Raw genomic sequence first — 23,017 nt, forward strand, 5'->3', positions numbered from 1 at the left:
ACACAATAGTTGAGAACACCAAAGCCGATTTGTCTGCCCTCCTCAATAACATAGTGACAGCAAGACAAAACATCACCAACAAGTCTTTAAAAATTTAAAGAGCCCGATAAAGTCCTCCATTCGGCATCTGCCATGAAGGAAATCGCCTCTGGCGTGTGCCTCTGTTGTGCTCCCCCCTTTCCCAGACACCTCCTGTACAAACACCCCTCCCCATGGTTTCCCCTCAGCTGCTTGCAGGAGGGTGCTAGGGCCCCTTGCTGGGGGAGCTGGAGGAAGGGGAACCCCTTAAATTCCGATGAGCGAAACTAAGGAGCTGTTCTTCGAGCACGTTAAGAATCAAAGCCTGAGATCTGAAGCCTTGGCAAGAATAGAGCCACCTGTGGGCCTGGGTGGGCCCGAGCAGGGAGGCCTTGGATAGCAGCGCCAGGTGCTATGCACACTGGGCTGAGCCTGCCTGTGACAAGGCAGATGTCAGGACTGGCCCGGGAAGATTAGGTCCCCAAGCGGATGCTGCAGAAAAGGAAGGATTCGGAACTATTGTAATTAATACAGGAATTCGGGTAGGGGCTGGGGAGGCAGTAAAGAATAAGGAAGAAAAAAACACTCATATTCTCACCAAACTAAATTAACCAATGTTGGCATTTTAACTTCTTTGCTTCTAGTCTTTTTCCTATGCATAACTTTTAAAAACTTATACAACTAGTGTCTTTTTGTATAATAAGAAAAAAGAACATTGTGATTAAAGCAAAAATCCTTCCTGGACTTCCCTGGTGGCACAGCGGTTAAGAATCCACCTGCCAATGCAGGGGACACGGGTTCAAGCCCTGGACCAGGAAGATCCCACATGCCACGGAGCAACTAAACCTGTGCACCACAACTACTGAGGCTGCGCTCTAGAGCCCGCAAGCCACAACTACTGAGCCCACGTGCCACAACTACTGAAGCCCGCGTGCCTAGAGCCCGTGCTCCGCAACAAGAGAAGCCACTGCAATGAGAAGCCCGCACACCGCAACGAAGAGCAGCCCCCGCTCGCCGCAACTGCAGAAAGCCTGCACGCACAGCAATGAAGACCCAACGCAGCCAAAAATAAATAAATAAATAAATTAAAAAAAGCAAAACTCCTTCTTGATTTCTACTTAGATAGCCATTCCTATCTTTGCCTTCAAAGAGGCAAATGCTCTGAGGTGTATTTATGTCCTCCTCCCTGTATTTTAAAAATACCTTTACGTAAATGTTATAGTCCTATGACTTGCTTTTTCCAATACAATCATATATTTTTGAGAATTGTCCAAGTTGGTATACAAGAAATTTACTCCTTTATCGCCTACCACATATATATATATATTTTTTAAATTAATTTGGCTGCATGTGGGCTTTCTTTAGTTGCGGCGAGCTGGGGCTACTCTTCGTTGCTGCGCCTGGGCTTCTCATTGCGGTGGCTTCTCTTGTTGCAGAGCACGGGCTCTAGGCGAGCGGGCTCTAGAGCACAGGCTCAGTAGTTGTGGTGCACAGGCTTAGTTGCTCCACGGCATGTGGGATATTCCCGGACCAGGGCTCGAACCTGTGCTCCCTGCATTGGCAGGCGGATTCTTAACCTCTGCACCACCAGGGAAGTCCCTCCAACACATACATAAACCACACTTTGTTGGTGACCATATCAATAGCCAATACCAACAGTCAACACTTAATAGTATTCCTCTCTACCAGAAACTATTCCAAGTCCTATAGGTGTATTAACCCCTTGAATTCTTACAAGGACCTAGGAGGACATAGGGGTAAATCAAATAAATTTATCATCACACAGCTGGTAAGTGGCAGGGTGGGATTTGGGGCCCAAGTCAGAGGCCAAACTTCAGGCTCTTACCCACTACACCATCCAGCCTGCACTTGGGTTGCTTCCTAGTTTTTTGATCGTGCAAACAAGGCCTCAGTATTGTATCAGTTAGCCATTACTGGGTAGCCAAGCATTCCTAAAACGTTGTGGCTTAAAGCAATAACAGTTTGTTATTTCTCATGATTCCATGGGTTGACAAGATGGTTCTTCTGATCTTACCTGGACTCACTTAGTGGCTGTAGTCAGCTGGCAGCTTGGCGGGATGGCCCACTACGGCCTCACTCACATGTCTGGAACCTCAGTTGTGATGTCTGGCCCTCTTTTTCCAGCTGGACTTTGTCCTATGATGGTGGAAATGTTCCAAGAAAATAAGTGCAGAAGGTCTCCTGAGGCCTCGCTCAAAACTTGGCAATAGTCACTTGTGTTGCATTCTATTGGTTAAAGTGAGTCAAGAGACCAGTTTAAATTCAAAGGGTGGGAAAAGAGACCCCACATTTTTCAAGGAGGGACTGAAGAGAATTTGTGGCCATTTTTCATCACTGAAGTAACCGTGCTTATATGCATTCCTGGTGCATAGGGAGTGTGTGTGTCTCTAGGCTGTGTACCAAGAAGTGGAATTGCTGGAACTGGAGTTTTCAATTTCAGTTTTTTAACTACTCGCAGAGTTTTTTAAGTTGATATATAATTCACATACCATAAAATTCACCATTTAAAAAAAATTTATTTATTTATATTTTTGGCTGAGTTGGGTCTTTGTTGCTGTGTGCAGGCTTTCTCTAGTTGCGGTGAGCGGGGGCTACTCTTCGTTGCAGTGGATGGGCTTCTCATTGCGGTGGCTTCCCTTGTTGTGGAGCACGGGCTCTAGGTGTGCGGGCTTCAGTAGTAGTGTCTGGCTTCTTAAACTTAGCATAATGTTTTCAAAGATCATTCACATTGTAGCATGTATCAGGACATCATTCCTTTTTTTGGCTGAATAATATACCGTTTTGTTTAGCCATTCATCAGTCGATGGACATCTGTGTTTCTGCTTTTGGGCTACTATGAATAATGCTGCTATGAACATTCATGCACAAGTTTTTGTACAAACACATTTTCAGTTCTCTTAGATATATACCTCAGAATGGAACTGCTGGGTCATATGGTAATTCTATGTTTAATTTTTTGATGAACTGCCAAAATGTTTTCCACAATGGCTGGACTATTTTACATTTCTGCCAGCAATGAATGAAATTTCCAATTTCTCCATATCTTTGCCAACACTTGTTATTTTCCATTTTAAAAAAATTAGCCATTTTGGGGGCTTTCCTGGTGGTGTAGTGGTTTGGAATCCGCCTGCCAATGTAGGGGACTTGGGTTTGAGCCCTGGTCCAGGAAGATCCCACATGCTGCGGAGCAACTAAGCCCGTGTGCCACAACTACTGAGCCTGCTCACCTAGAGCCCATGCTCTGCAATAAGAGAAGCCACGACAATGAGAAGCCTGCGCACCGCAAGGAAGAGTGGCCCCCACTCGCCGCAACTAAAGAAAGCCCGTGCGCAGCAACAAAGACCCAACACAGCCAAAAATAAATAAATAAATTTTTAAAAAAAGTTTTGTTTCATATGGGGAGATATATCAAGAACAGGAATTACCCTTTAGTTCTGGTTTACTAATGTTTAATCATAAATAAGTATGAGTTTTATCACCTATTTTTTCATGCTGGTATTGAGATGATCACATTTTTCTCCTTTAACCACACAGTGTGGTATATTACATAAATAGATTTTTTGCTGTTGAAATGCCCCCTGCATTCCTGGGATAATCAACTGCAGTTATTTTCTGCTTTGAGTTCCTTTTCTAGTTCCCTGTCTTAGAATATGCTTTGGAGGGGCAATGGCATTTCCTGTCTGGGGTCCTCAACAAAAACTCCAGTTTCTTAGCTGAATGTTCTCCTAGGAGCTTCCGGAAGCTTGGATTTTCTCATTAGTGACTCGGGGGGGGGGGCGGGGGGGGCTGGCAAAGAGGCTCAAGGGCAAAGTCAGTGCTTTAGGCTGTGTGAGTATTTGCTACAGAGGAGCCAGGTCAGGGCAAGTAGCAGTCTCCCAAAGTCACCTACTCTTGTGCTTAAGCAACAGAATTCAAATTTTCTGTCCTTATCTGTAAAGTTTATTCTGTCTCATAAACATTTTTTCCTGTGAAAAGTATGACTTTAATCATTCTGGGACTTCCCTGGTGGCGCAGTGGTTAAGAACCCACCTGCCAATGCAGGGGACATGGGTTTGAGCCCTGGCCCGGGAAGATCCCACATGCCACGGAGCAACTAAGCCCGTGCACCACAACTACTGAGCCTGTGCGCCACAACTACTGAAGCCCGTGCACCCTAGGGCCCACATGTTGCAACTACTGAGCCCGCGTGCTGCAACTACTGAAGCCCGCACGCCTAGAGCCCATGCTCCACAACAAGAGAAGCCACCGCACTGAGAAGCCCATGAACCACAACGAAGAGTAGCCCCCGCTCGCCACAACTAAAGAAAGCCCGCGCACAGCAACAAAGACCCAACACAGCCAAAATAAATAAATAAAATAAAAAAGGTAATTAAAAAAAAAACCATTCTGTGTTTTGAGCGCTTTTTATATGCCAGGCCCTGTGCTCAGTGCTCTTTACACATTATTAACAATAATTCCAGCTACCATTTACTGATCCTTTACTTAGTTCTAGGCACCGTACTAATTGTTCTACAAAAGTATTGCATTTAATCCCCTTAACCTCCCTATGGGGTAGATATTATCATCTCTTATTTACAGATGAGGACACTGAGGCTGAGAGAGGCTAACTTGCCAATGGTCATAAGACAGAGCGGAGGTTCAAAATCAGTTTGTCCCATTGCAGAGCCTGTGCCCTTAACCACCGCTGTACATGCTATGGGTAATTAATTAGCTTTGTCAGCCCAAACTCCCATGATCAGTATTAAGTACCGACAGTTCCCTGTGACCAGCGCGTGACTGAGCATTGCCAAGTGTGATTGGCTGGAGTCATTTGTGGTCTGATTGGTCTCAATGTCAGGCCGTGACACTTGCTCACATGAGGTGTTCTGCAGTAACAGCTCCCTTAGGGAAATTAGCGTGGGCATTTTCAAAAAAGCTTTTAAAAAATAACAGCTTTGAGATGTAATTCATCTACCATACAATTCCCCAATTTTAAGTGCACAACTCAGGAAATTCCCTGGTGGTCCAGTGGTTGGGACTCTGCACTTTCACTGCCAGGGCCTGGGTTCGATCCCTGGTCCAGGAACTAGGATCCCGCAAGCCATGAGGCACAGCCAATAAAATAAAATAAAAGGTTTAAAAATAAATTAATGAAGTGCACAATTCAATATTTTTTGTATAGTCTCAGACTTGAATAATCACCATAATCAATTTTAGAACATTTTCATCACCCCCAAAAAGAAGCTCTGAACACATCAGTAGTTATTCCTCATTTTCTCCCAAACTCCCCACTACCAGGCAACCACCAATCTGCCTCTGTCTCTACAGTTGTGCCTATCCTGGATATTTCATATAAATGGAATTATATAATATGTGGTCTTTAGTAACTGGTTTCTTTCACTTTGAATAATGTTTTCAAGGTATATCCATGTTATAGCATATGCCAGTACTTCATTTCTTTTTATTTTCAAGTAATACTCCATTGTATGGATACATCCCATTTTGTTTATCCATTCATCAGTTGATGGATACTTTCTGGCTATTGTGACTAATACTGCTATGGATATATAGAGAGACGTTTTTAGGTGGACATATGTTTTCAATTCTCATGCTTCAGTTTTTATGTGGCATTACTTATTTTAAGGCAATCTTTGTCCATGTCCAATTCAACCTTTTACAACTGAAAATGTTCAAGAACAACCCATTTTAATGAACAGCTGAAAAATGTGCTGGCAGTGGGTTCACTTACCAACTACAAGTATGTGAAAGAGGTGGAAATGGTTTCCCAAGCAGGGACCACCTGTTCTGCGTTCTGGGGCTGTTAACTGCACCGTGGATTAAGTCAGACCCTGGCACACCAGAGGCCCAGTTACCTTTGAGGTAGAACCCCCTCTGGCCCTTGTAGCTCATCCTAGCGATTCCAGAGTTAGGCTTCGTTCTGCTCCTGCTGCAATCCTCCCCATCTCAGTAACGGCAATTCGGTGCAGGTGCTCAGGCCATAAACTTTGAGGTGGTCCTTCTCCCCTCTTTTCTTTCTCTCACATATCAATCCAGCAAATCCTGTTGGTTCTACCTTCAAAATATATCTAGAATCTGACCCCTTTTCACCCTGGATTATGGCAATGGTCTCCACTGGCTCCCTGCTTCTGCCTTTGTCCCCAGTCTGTTCTCTCCACGGCAGCCAGATGACATCACTGCTCCTCTGCTCAAAACCCTCTTATGGTGTCCATCCTCCTCAGTCCCTGCAAATGATTACAAGGCTCCATGAGCTCTGACCCCCATTACCTCTCAGATTTCTTCTCCTACTTCCACCTCATTCATTCCTTTTAGCAGCCAGGCCTTGAAACTGTTCCTCAAGCTTGTCAAGTATACTCCTGCCACAGGACCTTTGGCCACGTTGCTCCCTCTGCCTGTCACAGATCACATTTCTCTCTCAGATAGCCACAGGGCTCCCTCCCTCATGTCCTTCAAATCTTAGCTCAACTTCCACTGAGGCCTTCCCTAATTCCCTATTGAAAGCTGCACCCCCATCACACACTACTTTCCGACTCCCTCACCCTGCTTTATTTTTTACCTTTGCACTTCCCACTTTCTAACGTAATATATATACCTTTTTATTTATTTTTATTTTTAAAATTTATTTCATTGCACTGTGTCTTAGTTGTGGCAGGCGGGCTCCTTAGTTGCGGCACATAGGTTCCTTAGTTGTGGCATGCGAACTCTTAGTTGCAGCATGCGGGATCTAGTTCCCTGGCCAGGGATCAAACCTGGGCCCCCTGCATTGGGAGCATGGGGTCTTAACCACTACGCCATCAGGGATGTCCCCTATACACATTTTTTAAAGTGTTTATTGTTCTTCCTTCCTCCTACACTGCCGTCCCCACACCCGCCATGTCAGCACAAGGAGTGTTTTTGAGTGTTTTGTTCCAGAGTATGGAACAGTGCCTGGCATGTAGCAGATGCTCAACAGATATTTAACCAAGCTGCATGGTTGGCTCAGCCCATCCCAAGTTGCTCCCTTTCCTCTGTTTCTCTCTCCTGATGCAAATAGGTCTTGGGGACACTCTGGTTCTTTGCTCCCTGCCCCAAAATCTCAGGCCAACTAATCTCTTACATGGAGGTAGTGTCCGAAAGGTCCTTTCAAGCTGCACTTTGGGTTAACATTGACATTCGAAAAGCCTCACATTTGTGTTTATCATCTGCCTCTCCTGTGGACATGCCAGGTACACAAGAGTGACTAAGACTATCACATCCAGAGCCTCCTTCTGAGGAAGAGGCCCTGGGGTTCTTTCTGCATAAATTTCTGTGGACTAGAACTTGGGCTCATTCATTCATTCACAGGCAGATCCACGTTTCAGGGAGCTGAACAAGGTACAACTGGGGAGGTCCCCTTAAGGGAAAAAAAAACCTCACAAAACTTCAAGTAAAAAAATTAGATACCTAAATTAGTATTTATTTAGAATAAGAAAATAAATCACTACAAACCACAAATTTTAAAAAAGTGGTAAATACCACAAACATCACAAACATTCAGAAAATATTATTTTTATTAATTGATGGTGTCGACACCTTTCTCTGATACCTTTTTTCATGCATTTTTTGGCTGCAAACTCTTCAGTCATCTCTTCATATGACAATGATTTTATAATACTCCCTGTTGAGTTTCTTTCTCATTTTTGATGAGTGAAGTTTTATTCTTTTACATATATTAAAAAATTTTAATGTATTTTTATAATTAAAAAATGAGTAAAATTTTAGAGCTTCCCTGGTGGCGCAGTGGTTAAGAATCCGCCTGCCAATGCAGGGGACAGGGGTTCAAGCCCTGGTCCGGGAAGATCCCACATGCTGTGGAGCAACTAAGCCCATGCGCCACAGCTACTGAGCCTGTGCTCTAGAGCCCGCGAGCCACAACTACTGAGCTCGCGTGCCACAACTACTGAAGCCCACGCGCCTAGAGCCTGTGCTCCGCAACAAGACAAGCCACCGCAATGAGACGCCTGCACACCGCAATGAAAGAGTAGCCCCTGCTCACCGCAACTAGAGAAGACCCACGCACAGCAACGAAGACCCAACACAGCCAAAAATTAATTAATTAATTAATTAATTTTTTTAAATGAGTAAAATTTTAGATTGTCAAATTTGGGAAAATGCCTATCAGATTTCTTTCATATGTAAGCTGAATAATTTCAGGGCACTTTGCATTTTCTTGTGCAGTGACTAATCTTTTTTTTTTTTTTTCAATCAAACAATTTTAATCAAGTTAACAGAAAGCAGTAACGGTGCAATTACACAAAAAGCCCCATATTTTACATGTTTAAATTGTTTTTCATTGTCTTTACTTGTAAGGTATTGAAAGTGGGACCCACTCCTGAATCTTCTTTCTAGCGGTGGAATACGGTATGTATTGTTGTGGAGTGCCACTCATGTTGAATTTATGGTTTGTCCAAATGAATGTACAAGCAATAGGTGGTTTTGTTGTTGGAGGATCATCACTCATACAGTGAAGTCAACGATACCATTCAGGGGGCACCATGCTTCCATCCACATCCCAGAATGTGTTTTTGCCATTCATTTCAGTAGCATATATAACCCACTGGTGACAGCCAAAACACTTCTTGCTGTCTTCATAGTATTTATTTCCATTTCTGTCTTCCCCCACTAACGTACCAACCCTCACATCATTTGTCCTGAAGAAAATCTGTAGATAGCCATGGAGGCTGCCCTGGCCACTGACCTGCTGCAGCCCACGCTTAGTGACTAATCTTTGAATTGATGATACTCATTAACCAGTTGAACACTGATGTCCTCATATGCATGTTATAAGTTTTAGGTTATTTTCATCAATGTCTGTCTAGTATGTCAAACAGCAAGAGATTTAAACACAGAAACTCTGATAAATTTTATTTCACCAGATCCTCATAAAAAAGAGAAATGTATGGTGTATTTGTATGTATATGCTGTGCATCAGTTAATTATTATTGTGTAACAAACTGCCCCAAAATCCAGTTCTTAAAACAACAAGTATTTTATTATTCACTTATGTTTCTGTGGGTCAGCAATATAGACCAGGATCAGGTGGATGGTTCTTCTGCTAGGGATCAGTCATGCAGCCATAGTCATCTTGTGGCTGGACTGAGGCTGGATGGACTGAGATGGCCTCACTCATATGTCTGGTGGTTGGTGTTGGCTCTTGGTTGGGTTCTTCTCTCCATGAGGCCTCTTATCCTCAGGAAAGCTGGTTTGGGCTTCTTTATACAGCAATGGGAGAGCTTCTTTATACAGTAAAGGCTGACAGCAGAAGCTGCAAGGCCTCTTGAGGTCTAGGCTTGAAACTCCCACATCATTTCTGCCACATTCTATTAGTCAGAGCAAGTCACAAGGCCAGCCCCAGCCAAGAGACAGGGACAGACTCCACATCTTGAGGGAAAGAGCAACAATGTCACACTGCAAAAGGCATTTGTGCAGTGACGGGAAGAATGACTGTGAACATCTTTCCAAATGATCTACTACATATTGCGTTACTCAGTATATTCTTGACAGGAAAGCACTTCTGCTTTGGCTACACAATGATGAGAACTAAAATTGTCTGCTTACCATTTTATACGTCTGATGAATGGAAGAATTTCCCACAGACTAGCTTCTGCTTCTCCACATTTGAAATCTTGTTTTCTCTACCACCACATACTTCCAGATGCCATAGGATCTGCTCATATCGCAATAGGACCTCTGGCCTTGCAACCTTACATTACAACATTGGGCAGCTGTAGTATTTCTGGAAACCACTACTGTACCAGGAAGGCTAACACTAACTTAACTATACATGGAAGTTACTACAAACCACATAAACATATCTCACTAAACCCAACTCAACTTCCTCTTAGTGACTATATCCCCCAGATGCCCAGGTCTATGCCAATGCCACCCAACAGGAGCAACAGTACAACAGAAGGGAAGTCAGAGTGGAAAGAAACAGAAAACTTAACCAATTACAGTTAAAATATCTTACTTTTGTAAATTTTCAAAAAAACATATGACCATGTGAACAGATCACTAGGGCCCTTTCCTGGGTCTTAGGAGGGGCTTGTGTTAGTGGGCTTGAATTGAAGCTTCATTAGTTTCTTGGTAAATACCTGTGGTAGGCAAGATAATCACCCCTCCAAAGATGTTTACATCCTAATCCCTGGAACCTGTCACTATGTTACTTTTCAAGGCAAAAGGGACTTTGCAGATGTGATTAAATTAAGGATATTAAGAAGGTAAGATTATCCTAGATTATCTGGGTCAGCCCAATGTAATCACAACGGTCTTTATTCATGAAAGAGGGAGGGCCCGAGATGGAGAAGGAGATGTGATGATGGAAGCCATCAGAATGATGCCCTGTGAGGAAGACTCAATCAATCATTGCTGGCTTTGAGGATGGAAGGGAGTCATCATGCAAAGAATGTGGGCAGCCTCTAGAAGCTGGACAAAGTAAGGAGACGAGTTCTCCCTGACAGCTTCGTTGGCAAGAATGCAGTCCTGCCAACACCTTGATTTTAGCCAGGCGAGACATGTTTTTTTTGGACTTCTGATCTCCTGAACTATAAGATAATAAATTTGTTCTAAGTCACCAAGTTTGTAGTAGTTTGTTACAGCAGCAATAGAAAACTAATACAATACACTTCTGCTTTCATTCATTCAGCAAAACTATATCAAATACGTTCTTTTTGATAGGTAATAGGCACCGGAGATCCTGGAGTGAATAACCAGATGAAGTCCCTGTCCCCATGGAGTTTATATTCTAATGGGGGAAAACAGATAAAAAACAAACAAAGAAAAATGTAATATGTCAGGTGGTGTTGACTGCTGTGGAGGAGTCCAAAACAGGGTAAGAGAGCTAGAAATTGATGGAGCTTGGGGTTTGGGTGGGGATGGAGTAGTGGGCTCTATATGACCAGGGAAGGCTTCTTCAATAAAGTGACATCTGAGCAGACACGTGAAGTGAGTTATGTGAGTCTCTGGGGAAGACCATTTACACAGAAGGGAGAGTAAGTGCAAAGGGCTTGAGATAGGAAGCCAATTAGTTTATTTAAGGGACAGAAAAGAGGCTACGGTGGCTGAAACAGGGTGAACAAGGGGGAGAGAGAAGAGGGCCAAATCATGTGGGGTCTTGAGGCCACAGTAAAGATTTTAACTTTTACTCTGAGTGAAATGTGAAGTCCCTGGAGTCCTTTGAGCAAAGGAGTGATGGGATTTGACTTAAACTCTAAAAGGATCGCTCACTGCTGGCTGGAGAACACAGTGGAGGGGAGCCAGGATGGAAGCAGAGAGACCAAGGTGGAGGCCCCTGCAGTAATCCAGGCAAGAGATGATGCAGTTTGCCGCAGTGTGGTAGCCATGGAGGTGGGAAGTATAGGCGTCTGGATACATTTTGAAGGTAATGATATATAATTTGCTGAAGGATTAGATGAGAAAAAGGGAGGAATCAAGGAACTCCAAGTTTTCTGGTGTGAGCAATTGGAAGAATGGAGGTGACATTTACAGAGATGAAGGCTGTGAAGGAGAAGGTATAGTGGCAAGAGCGGTGTTTCAGTTATCTATTGCAGAAAAAAAAAAAGCGCAAACTTAGTAGTTTAACAACAATTTATGATTTCTCTTGACTACATGGGTTGGCAATCTGGCAGTTCTACTGGTGATCTTGCCTGGGATCAGTCAAGTGGTTGAGTTATCTGATAGCCCGTTTGGGGCTGGAAGGTCCAAGGCGGCCTCCTCTACATGGCTGAAGCCAGGACCAGCTGCTGGCCGGGGTGCCTCACTCGGCTCTCCACAGGGGCTCTCATTTTTAGTGAGGCTAGCCTGGACGTCTTTGCCATGGTGGCCTCAGTGTTCCAGAATGGGAGAGTAAAAGCTGCAGAGCCCCTTATGGCTTAGGTTCTGGAATTCATACTCCATCACTTTCTACTGATCAAAGCCAAGATACAAGGCCAGCCCAGGTTCAGGGGTGGGGAGTGTGTGTGAAGAAATTAATGCTCACACTGCAAACAGGCACGGACACAAGGGAGGTGTGATTCACTGGGACTATTATTATAACAACTACTACAATGAGGAATTAGTTTGTGGGCACATTAAGTCTGAGATACCTCTTAGACATCTGGGTGGAGATGTCGAGTAGGCAGTTGGATAAATGAGTCTGGAATAGAGGAGATGGGTTCAGTCTAGGGATAGTATAAATTTGGGAATAATCCTATAGTAATTGGATCCATGAAACTGCAGGAGATAAACAAGAGAGGGATTGTAGATAGAGAAAATGTTTTAAGAACTAAGTCCTGATGCATTTCAACCTTAAGAGGCTGGACAGATGAGAGACCAACAAAGTCAACTAAGGAGATAAGAGAAAATGGAGGAGAGAGTGGCATTCTGGAATTAAGGAAAGAAAGTTTTGTAAGGAGCAAGGAGTAACTTAATGGAGTCAAATTCTGCAGCTGATAGACTGAGCAAGATTAGGACTGATAAACGACCACTCCATTTCCTACAGTGGAAATCACTGGTGAGCTTTATAAGAGACATTCTGGTGAACTGCTGGGGCAAAAGCTTGATTGCAGTTCGTAAAAGAAAAGATGGGACACATGTTCAGACAAGCTTTTCAGGAGTTCTGCTGGGGAAGGGAGCAGAGAAATGAGATAAAAGCAAGAGGGAGATGTAGGGTCAAGATAGGAATTTTTTCCCAACATTTTATTAATGAAAAATTTCAAACACACCAAAAAGTTGAAAGAATTTTATACATTGAACACATAGACCCACCACCTGGATTCTTCTGCTAACATTTTCCTATACTTGCTTTATCACATATATGTCCATCTATCTATCTATCCACCCCCAAGATAGGTTTTAATTTTTTTTAACACTGACACATTACAGCAAGACTGAAGGTTTCTGGGAAAATTCAGTGGGTGGAGCAGACTGATGATGCAGGAGCAAGTTAGGGGAAGGATTATGAACACAACGGCCTGAGAGGGAAAGAAGGTCTGGGATCTAGCGTTAAGTAAGGGGTTGGCCTTCAAAAAGGAGCACAGACAGAACAGTCATTGTTACAGGAATGAAGGCAGGGCACAGGGGCAATAGATGCTGGAAAGTAGGTGCGTGAGGGTGTGGGAGCTTGTGGAAGTTCTCTTCTAATGAAATCATCAGCTGAAAGTGAACACAGGGGGCAGAGGAAGTGTTGTAAATTAGAAGAGAAAGGAAAGGGGCTTCCCTGGTGGCACAGTGGTTAAGAATCCGCCTGCCAATGCAGGAGACACGGGTTCGAGCCCTGGTCTGGTAAGATCCCACATGTCACGGAGCAACTAAGCCCACGCGCCACAACTGCTGAGCCTGCGCTCTAGAGCCCACGAGCCACAACTACTGAGCCCGCGTGCCACAACTACTGAAGCCCATGCGCATAGAGCCCGTGCTCCGCAATGAGAAGCCACCGCAACGAGAAGCCCGCACACCGCAACGAAGAGTAGCCCCCGCTCGCCGCAACTAGAGAAAGCCCGCATGTAGCAACAAAGACCCAATGCAGCCAAAACAAATAAAATAAATAAATTTATATTAAAAAAAAAAGAAGACGAGAGAGGAAAAAGGTGTGAAATAACCTTCTAGGAGAGTGGGACGGTGAATGGCCTAAGAAATACAGGAAGATTGCCAAGCAAACCCGGGGGGGGTCCATCTGAAGTTAATGGTCAGGCATTTGAAATAAGAAGTTTTTGAGTTTTCCTCAGCCCTATTCAGCTGCGTGGGTGCAGGTGCAGGGTCGAAGAGTTGGATTTAACAATTTTTTTTTCCAAGTGAATACAGCAGAGGGGCAAAGAAGTTGAGGATGTACATAAAAGAATGACAGTAATGCTGGACCATGGAATTTAAGCCACACAAAGAGGGAAGTGAGAAATGATAAGGGTAAGAGACAATGGAAAGGTGGTGGGATAAATGGATGGCAGGTTCCAAAAGGGTCAAAGAATTGCTGGAGTTGAAATAGTAGAAGAGCGGGCTGGAGTTGGAGGTGGCAATTAGTAAGCAGGATGCTTGAAATTGAGACTATGGAGGGGCTGAAACTATTGGAATGATAAGGTCAAGGCTATGGCCATGGGAGTGAGTGGCTGAGGTGAGGTAGAGGAAAAGTTTATTGGGGGAAAAAAGATCAGGGAACTGAGCAGTTTTTAAAAACAGCTTTACTGAGATATACTTCACATATCATATAATTCATCCATTGAAAGTGTACAATTCAATGGTTTTTAGCATATTTACAGAGTTGGGCCAATCCATCACTAAATCAATTTTCAAACATTTTTACTACTCCCCAAAGAAACCCATACCACTTTACCATCAATTCCTATCTTCCCACATTCCCCAGCCCTAGGCAGCCACTACTCTACTTACAGTATCTATGGATTTGTCTCTGGACATTTTATATCACTGGAATTTTATAATATGCGGTCCTCTGTGACTGGCTTTTTTCACTTAGCATGATGTTTTCAAGGGTCATCTTCATTGTTAATACTGGAATGATTAAAAAATTATTATTCTTGGTGTTGGACAGAAGGACAGTGATCCAGAAGTTAAAAACCTTCACGGAAAGAGGAGTGACCCAGTGTCTGTAGATGTCTGCCATAAGGAGGGGAAGAGGATGGTACAGTCTGATGAAATCAGAGTCAAAGTCAGCTCAAATAAAGAGAGGTTTACTCCAGGGAGTCCAATGAGAGAAGATGACAAGGCTGGCTATAAGGAACCAGAACCAGAAGGTCAAGAACCAAAGTTGTGCCCCCAGGGCTACCAGGCTCTCTCATGTCTGCCTCTCCTCTGGCCACCCCTTCCCTCTCCCTCACCTCACCCGCCATGGCCTCCGAAGCTCCGACACTCCACAGCCTTTCCTCTCATGCATGTTACGTTGTGATCTAAATGACTTTATCTCCAGGTCCTAAATTCCCAGGACAGGGAATGTGATTGGCTTGACCCAGCTGGTGTCCCCCTGGATCTGCTGTCCATTCCCGGTTCAGTCAGTCATGGCCTGAGTGGTCATGGTGGGGTCATGAGACAACACGGCAGCTCAGGCAGTGGGTTGAGATCCTCTCAGAACTGATGTGACTGAGGAGAAGAGGAGCAGCCTCACTGCTCCCTGAGGAAGCACAGACACCAGAGAAGAAGGCAGGGCAGCTGCGCCCAGATGTCCCCGGTGATGCCGCGGTGGAGCTCAGTGCTCCACACTGCCTGCGGGATACCCTGGCCTGGGGAGCAGTTTCTGGCTCTTCCACACCTCCCCATCCATCCCGGCAATAAACCCTCACTGCTCCCACACAGTCATCTGGGCATGCAGGATTCTGCCTTGATGCCTGAGAAAGCCTGACTAATACGCTCTCCTCTCACAAACCAGTGCTGGGGGATTTGCTGAGGCCTTTTCCTCTCATTTCACAGAAACTTCTGGAGAGAGAAATTGAGGTCAGTCCAACCACAATCCTGCCAAAGCCCCTGAGCTGATTCTCATGGAGGAGACAGTGAGAGAGAGAGGAAAATAAGAAAAGAGGAAAGGACTCTCCAAATTTGGGGTGGGGGGGAGGGGTGTTGAGGGTTATTTTATTTTTAGAAAGTATTATGATTAAAAAATAAATATACAACTCCAGCCAGTTCCAGCTTTCCACGTGGGAGAAGGGAAATGCCCAACTCCAGTCCACCCCAGCCGTCATGTCCCCAACTAAGGGGGGAACAACTGAGAAGCACTTGAAGTTCACAGTCCAGATGTACTGGCTCATGAAAAGACTAAGACCTAATCATGGGACTAGGGACAGAATGCTTCTCCAAACCCCACACCCTACCACCTCATAGCCTATTTACAGGAGTTCCTTCTACCCAATACATCATGTCCATATATATATAAAGTCTCAAACTAAAAGGCAAAAACATAGTTTGAGGGACTTCCCTGGTGGCACAGTGGTTAGGAATCCGTCTGCCAATGCAGGGGACACGGTTTCGATCCCTGGTCTGGGAAGATCCCACATGCCGTGGGGCAACTAAGCCCGTGCGCCACAACTACTGAGCCTGCGCTCTAGAGCTCACGAGCCACAACTACTGAGCCCGCATGCCACAACTACTGAAGCCTGCGCACCTAGAGCCCGTGCTCTGCAACAAGAAGCCACCGCAATGAGAAGCCCGAGCACCGCAATGAAGAGTAGCCCCAGCTCGCTGCAACTAGAGAAAGCCTGTGCGCAGCAACGAAGACACAACGCAGCCAAAAATAAAAATTAATTAATTTAAAAAAAAGTAAATGGATGGAGAAAGATATACCATACTAACACTAATCAAAAGAAAGCAGGGGTAGCTATACTGATTTTGGACTTCAGAGCAAGGAAAGTTATCAGAGATAAAGAGGGGCATTGCATAATGATAAAGGGATCAATTCTCCAAGAAGATATAACAATCCTTACCATATAGATCCTAACAACAGAGCATCAAAATATGTGAGGCAAAAACTGATAGAAATGTAAAGAGAAATAGATGAATCTACTATTATAGCTGGAGACTTCAACATTCCTCTATCAGAAGTAGGTCCAGCAGGCAGAAAATCAGTAAGGACATAGTTAAACTCAGCAACACCAACAATCACCATCAATATGATATATATCTATAGACTACTTCATCCAACAACAGCAGAATATATATTCTTCTCAAGCTCATATGAAACATTCACCAAGACAAACCACATTCTGGGCCATAAAACACATCTTACTAAAATTAAAAGGATAGAAATCACACAATGTCTGCTTTCAGACTCCATGGAATTTAACAAGAAATCAATAATAGAGAGACAGCTGGAAAATCCCCAAGTACTTGGAGATAAAACAACACACTTCTCAATAACACACAGGTCAAAATTCAAGATAAATTTTAAAACATTTTGAACTAAATGAAAATGAAAACACAACTCATCAAAATTTGTGGGATGCAGCAAAATTCGGCTTAAAGGGAAACTTATAGCACTGAATCATATGTTAGAAAAAAAGATTTAAATTCAATCATCTAAGCTTTTACCATAGGAAACCAGAAAAATAAGAGAAAATTACTGTTTTGGTTTTTTTTTGCTGTGCCACACGGCATGCGAGCTCTTAGTTCCCCGACCAGGGATCGAACCCGTGCCCCCTGCAGTGGAAGCGCAGGGTCTTAACCACTGGACCACCAGGGAAGTCCCTAAGAGAAAGTTAAATCCAAAATCAGCAGAGGAAAAGAAATAATAAAAATTAGGGCAGAAATCAATGAAATTGAAAACTGGAAATCAATAAAGAAAGTCAACAAAACTAAAAGTTGGTTCTTTGAAAAGATCAGTAAAATCAATAAACTTTTAGCTAGACTAAGAAAAAAAAGAGAGGATACAAATTTCTAATATTAGAAATGAAAGAGGGGACATCACTACAGATCCCTGGGACATTAAAAATAATCAAGGAATACTATGAACCAACTCTGTGCCCACAAATATGATAACCTAGATGAAATGGAACAATTCCCTGAAAGATACAATCTGTCAAAACTCACACAAGAAGAAGTGAGCAATCTGAATAGGACCATATCAATTAAAGAAATTGAGTAAATGATTAATAACCTTTCAAAACAGAAAGCATCAGACCCAGATGTATTCACCAGTGAATTCTATCAGACATTTAAGGAAAAAATACCAATTCACTATAATCTCTTTCAGAAGATAGAAGCAGAGAGACTACTTCCTAACTCATTCTATGAGACCAGCGTTAATCTAATACCAAAACCAAAGACATTACAAGAAAAGTACAGAACAACATCTCTTATGAACACAGACGCAAAAATCCTCAACAAAACATTAGCAGATTGAATCCAATAATGTATAAAAATTATACATCATGACCAATTGGGATTTATCCCAGGTATACAAGGCTGGTTCAACATTCGAAAAGTAATTAATGTAATCTATCACATCAACAGGTTAAAGAAGAAAAATCATATGATAATATCAATAGATGCAGAAAAAGCATTTGACAAAATTCAACACCCATTCATGAGAAAAATTCTCTGTAAACTAGGAATAGTGAGGAACTTTTTAAACTGAATAAGTAATATCTACAAATCATCTGAAGTTAACATCATGCTTCACGGTAAGAAACTTGAGGTTTTCCCACTAAGATCAGGAACAAGGTAAATGTCCCCTCTTACCACTGCTTTTCAACATCATACTGGAAGTCCTAAATAATGCAATAAGACCAAAAAAAGGAAATAAAAAGGATACAGATTGGGAAGGAAGAAATAAAACTGTCTTTGTTTACAGCTGACATTATCATCTATGTAGAAAATCAGACAGAATCAAGGAAAAAAAATTCTGGAAATAATACGTGATTATAGCAAGGTTGCAGGGTACAAGGTTATTATTTTTTTTTAAGTCAATCACTTTCCTATATATCAGCAATGAACAAGTGGAATTTGAAATTAAAAACACAATACCATTTACATTAGCACCCTCCAAAGTGAAATACTTAGGTATGAATCTAACAAAATACGTACAAGGTCTAAAAGAGGAAAGCTACAAAATTCTGATGAAAGAAATCAAAGAAGTAAATAAATGGAGAGAAATTCCATGTTCATGGATAGGAAGACTCAATATTGTCAAGGTGTCAGTTCTTCCCAACTTGATCTATAGATTCAATGCAACCCTAATCAAAGTCCCAGCAAGTTATTTTGTGAATACTAATAAACTGACTCTAAAGTTTATATGTAGACGCGAAAGACCCAGAATGGCCAACACCATATTGAAGGAGAAGAACAAAGTTGGAGGACTGACACTACCCAGCTTGAAGACTTAACATTAACCTACAGTAATCAAGACAGTGTGGTATTAGCAAAAGCATAGACAAATAGATCAACAGAATAGAATAGACAGCCCAGAAATACACCCACATAAATATAGTCAACCAACCTTTGACAAAAAAGCAAAAGCAATACAATGGAGAAAGCAACAGTCTTTTCAACAAATGATGCTAGAACAACTGAACATCCACATAAAAAAAAAAAAAAAGAATATAGACACAGACCTTACACTCTGCACAAAATGTAACTCAAAATGGATCACAGACCTTAAGGTAAAATGCAAAACTATAAACTAGTAGAAGATAACATATGAGAAAATCTAGATGACCCTGGTTTTGGCAATGACTTTTTAGATACAATACCAAAAGCATGATCCATGAAAGAAAGAACTGATTAGCTGGACTTCATTAAAATTAAAAACTTCTGCTCTGTGAAAGACGCCTTCAAGAAAATGAAAAGACAAGTCACAGACTGTATTGCAAAAGACTTATCTGACAAAGGACTGTTATCCAAAATATACAAAGAACTCTTAAAATTCAACAACAAGAGAACAAATAACCCAATTAAGAAATGTGCAAAAGATGTGAGAAGATATACAGACAGAAAATAAGCATATGAAAAGATGCTCCACATCACGTCATGAGGGAAATGCAAGTTAAAACAACAATGAAATACCACTACACACCTATTAGAATGGCCAAAATCCAGAATGCTGATAACACCAAATGCTGACAGGATGTGGAGCAACAGGAATTCTCATTCATGGCAGATGGAACCCTAAGGGCAGGGGAGTCTGGGAACTGTAGGAGTCAGCTTTCCTACATCACCAACTAGAAGAGGGTGAAATGACCCAGGTTGAGAGAGCCAATCCATAGTATTCACTACACCCTCCATAGAGGTGGTACCAAATTACACTCCCACCAACATAGGATCTTAGCAACTCTTTGAGCTATGCCAATTCAATAAATGAAAAACATTACCTTATCGTTTTAATTAGCATTTCTCTTATTTTTGGAGAGGCTGATGAGCATCCTCTCTTACAGACCATTACAACGTGCATCTCTGTGAATAGAATTCAGTGGGAGTGCTGCCCCCTGCAGTTGTGCAACATGGTGAACCTGTAATATAGTTACATACAATTTGAATTTCCTTCTGTGAATTCTTTAGATCCTTTGCCCATATGCTGGCTTTTTTTTTTTTCATGATATATTTAACTGGAAACATACATGGGACCTGAACATACGGCATCTTCAGTGCCAGTTTTCCAAAACTACACCTTACCTAGTGTGATGGTTAATTTTGCGTCAACATGACTGGGCTAAGGGATGCCCAGATAGCTGGTAAAACATTACTTCTAGGTGTTTCTGAAAGAGATTAGCATTTGAATCAGTAGACTGAGTAAAAAAGATTGCCTTCACCAATGCTGGTGGATATTATCAAATCCATTGAGGGCCTAAATAGAACAAAAAAGCAGAGAAAGAGTGAATTTGCTTTCTGCTTGAGCTGGGACATCCATCTTCTGCTGCCCCTGAATACCTGAATTCCTGGTTCTTGGCCTTTGGACTTGGACTAAGAATTATACCATTGCCCCTCCCCACTCCTCCCCTTCTCAGGCCTTTGGGTTTGGACTGGAACTACATCTCTGGCTTTCCTGAGCCTCCAGCTTGCAGACAGCAGATCGTGGGACTTCTTGGCCTCCATAATCATGTGAGCCAATCTCTCATTGTAAGTCTCATTCTATACACCTATACCTATCCTATTGGTTCTGTTTCTCTAGAGAACCCTGACTAATACACTTAGTGACCCAACAACTTTTTTCCCTTTGTGTCATCTCCCTCCCTGGAGATGGTCCCAGTGAAGGGTAGGGAGAAACAACCTCAACTTGAAATGTCACAAGCATTTCAAGTTCTGGAGCTCTAGAACTTTAAAATTAAATTGTATTCAAAGTGCTTCTCCCACACAGGTTTACATGAAATTCTATTTTGCCTCCTGCCTGCTGCAGATTTAACTATGAATCATGCTGGATGGATGCATGAGGACACGGTGTGCCTAGGGAGCTGGGCAGCCATTCCCTCCTGCTGGACTTGCATTCTTGTGGTTTATAACGACTTCTTAGGTGAATAATAACCTCACGTTCATGCCAGGCCTTTTGGTCTTTGCTGATGACCTATAGAGGCTGGAAGTCTGAGATTTCAAATTCATCAGCAGGCCTTTTAAGCCTGGTCAATCAGTCGGGCCACATAGAGCCACAGAAAGTACAAGCTGCTGATGCAGAAGGACCCAAGCACTCAGAGGACTACACCATTTGCCTAGAAGTGTGAGGTTGAAATTTTTTTCTCTTTAAAATGTCCACTTGCTACGGGGCTTCAGGTGCTCAGTGGCAAGGCCAGCTAACAAGGAGTGCACTTATGGACTTTCCTCTAAGCCCTGATCTGATGCACCAAATTCCATCATTATGTATTCATTCCTTTGGCTTAAACCTTCCCACAGTAACCTGGCACTCCCTCCTGACTTGCTGATTATTTTTCACTTGGTCAGGCTCAAAGTGTCCTAGGCATTTTTAATCCCTTCTTCTCTTTGTACCCTCGTCCCCTCCCCCATCCAATTAATCATGAAGGCGCCTTAATTATTCCTTCAGAGTGTCTCTGGGGAAGGCCTGCTGGAGTGGGAAGAATACTGGTTGTGTGACCTTGAGCAAGTGATTCAAACTCTGACCTTCAGTTTCTCCATCTATAAAGTGGAGCTAACAACATCCTACTTCACAGGGTTTTTAGTAAGGATGGAAAATAATTCATGGTTTTATTAAAACACACACAGACACACACACACACACACACACACACACACACACAACACCACTTCCCTAGAAGCCTCTTTGGCTGACTAGTGTCAAGCCTAGTGATTTATAATATTCTTTGCATATATTATAAGACATACAAATAATGTATGGTTTTATAAAAATGAGATCATATTCCATATTTTGAAAAGAGAAATGTGGCCCAAGTTGTTCTTTTCTGTTCCCTCCTCCATGACCCTAATTCAGGTCATTATTCATTTCTGCAAGAGCTTCTTAACTGTCCTTTCTATAACCAGCCCCCCTCCCCTGCCCCACCTGAAGTTTCCCTCTCTCCAAAACACCCTCCTCCCCGCTGCTGCTGCTCAGATTAATTTTTCTAAAACACTCTATAGATTATAACTTCCTCATGCTCAAAAACCTTCAATGGGTCCCACTGCCTTTGAGTACTGAGTCCAAACTCTTTAGCCTAGCAATGACGGTTTGGGACTGACCCAAACCTAGTCCTGTTCAACAAGCATTTCCCCAGTGCCCACTGTGTGCCAGTCTCAGGCTTGGCACAGGGATGGGGATTTGGCCGTGACTAAGACTTAGTCTCCTCCACCACCTAGTGGGGAGGCAGACAATGAACAGATATTTTCTGTAATGCACGGTAACGGTAGGATAAAGGTAATCCCAAGGAGCTATGAGAACTTGGGAAAGCATCTACCTTTCTGGTCATGTCCTCAACTCCTCTCATCCAAATCATCCCTATTCTGTGTCCTGCACGTATCATGGCGACTCTTTACCCCCAGGTGGGTAGGGCCTGGTGACTCAGATAACAACACTGAAAAAGCACCTGCTGTCCATTATTGCTTTTGTTTATTGCACCATTGCCAAGACTGCAAACTCTTCAAGGGCATCAACAGCAGAATAGATAAATCAATTGATACATTCACCCCGAACACTGCACAGTAATGGGAATGAATGGGCTGCAACGACAAGGAACAACATGGATGAATCTCATGGACATAATGTTGAGTGAAAGAATCCAGACACAGAAGAGTACATAGCATTGTGATTCCAGTCACATATAGTTGAGTACAGACAAAACTAATCTATGGTGTTAGAAGTCAGGACACAAAAGTTTCATGAAAAAATGCTTACTCTTATTACGTATGATGGGTTCTATTGCTTCTTTTCTGTTCTTCTTTTTTTTTTTTTTTAAGTGCTGGTTATCACTCACTGAATTGACCCAGTGAAGGATCAAAACCTACAATCTGAAAAATACACTGCTCTAGCATCTCCATTAGAAAAAGCAAACTAGGCAGCCCACCTACAACCCTCACTTTTTCCTCAAGCTACTGCCTCATGCCATGCTTTCCCTCCACA

General features: G+C 42.8%; 1 protein-coding gene and 1 pseudogene across 1 annotated transcript in view; both read right to left on the reverse strand.

Moving 5' to 3' along the window:
• Window positions 1–23,017, reverse strand: part of CDH3 (cadherin 3) — a 100,644-nt gene that overhangs the window by 66,380 nt on the left and 11,247 nt on the right. The window lies entirely within an intron of this gene.
• Window positions 8,354–14,870, reverse strand: LOC103018399 (NADH dehydrogenase [ubiquinone] 1 alpha subcomplex subunit 12-like; annotated as a pseudogene).

The sequence above is a fragment of the Balaenoptera acutorostrata genome, chromosome 19, assembly GCF_949987535.1.
Source record: "Balaenoptera acutorostrata chromosome 19, mBalAcu1.1, whole genome shotgun sequence".
Lineage (NCBI taxonomy): Eukaryota > Metazoa > Chordata > Mammalia > Artiodactyla > Balaenopteridae > Balaenoptera > Balaenoptera acutorostrata.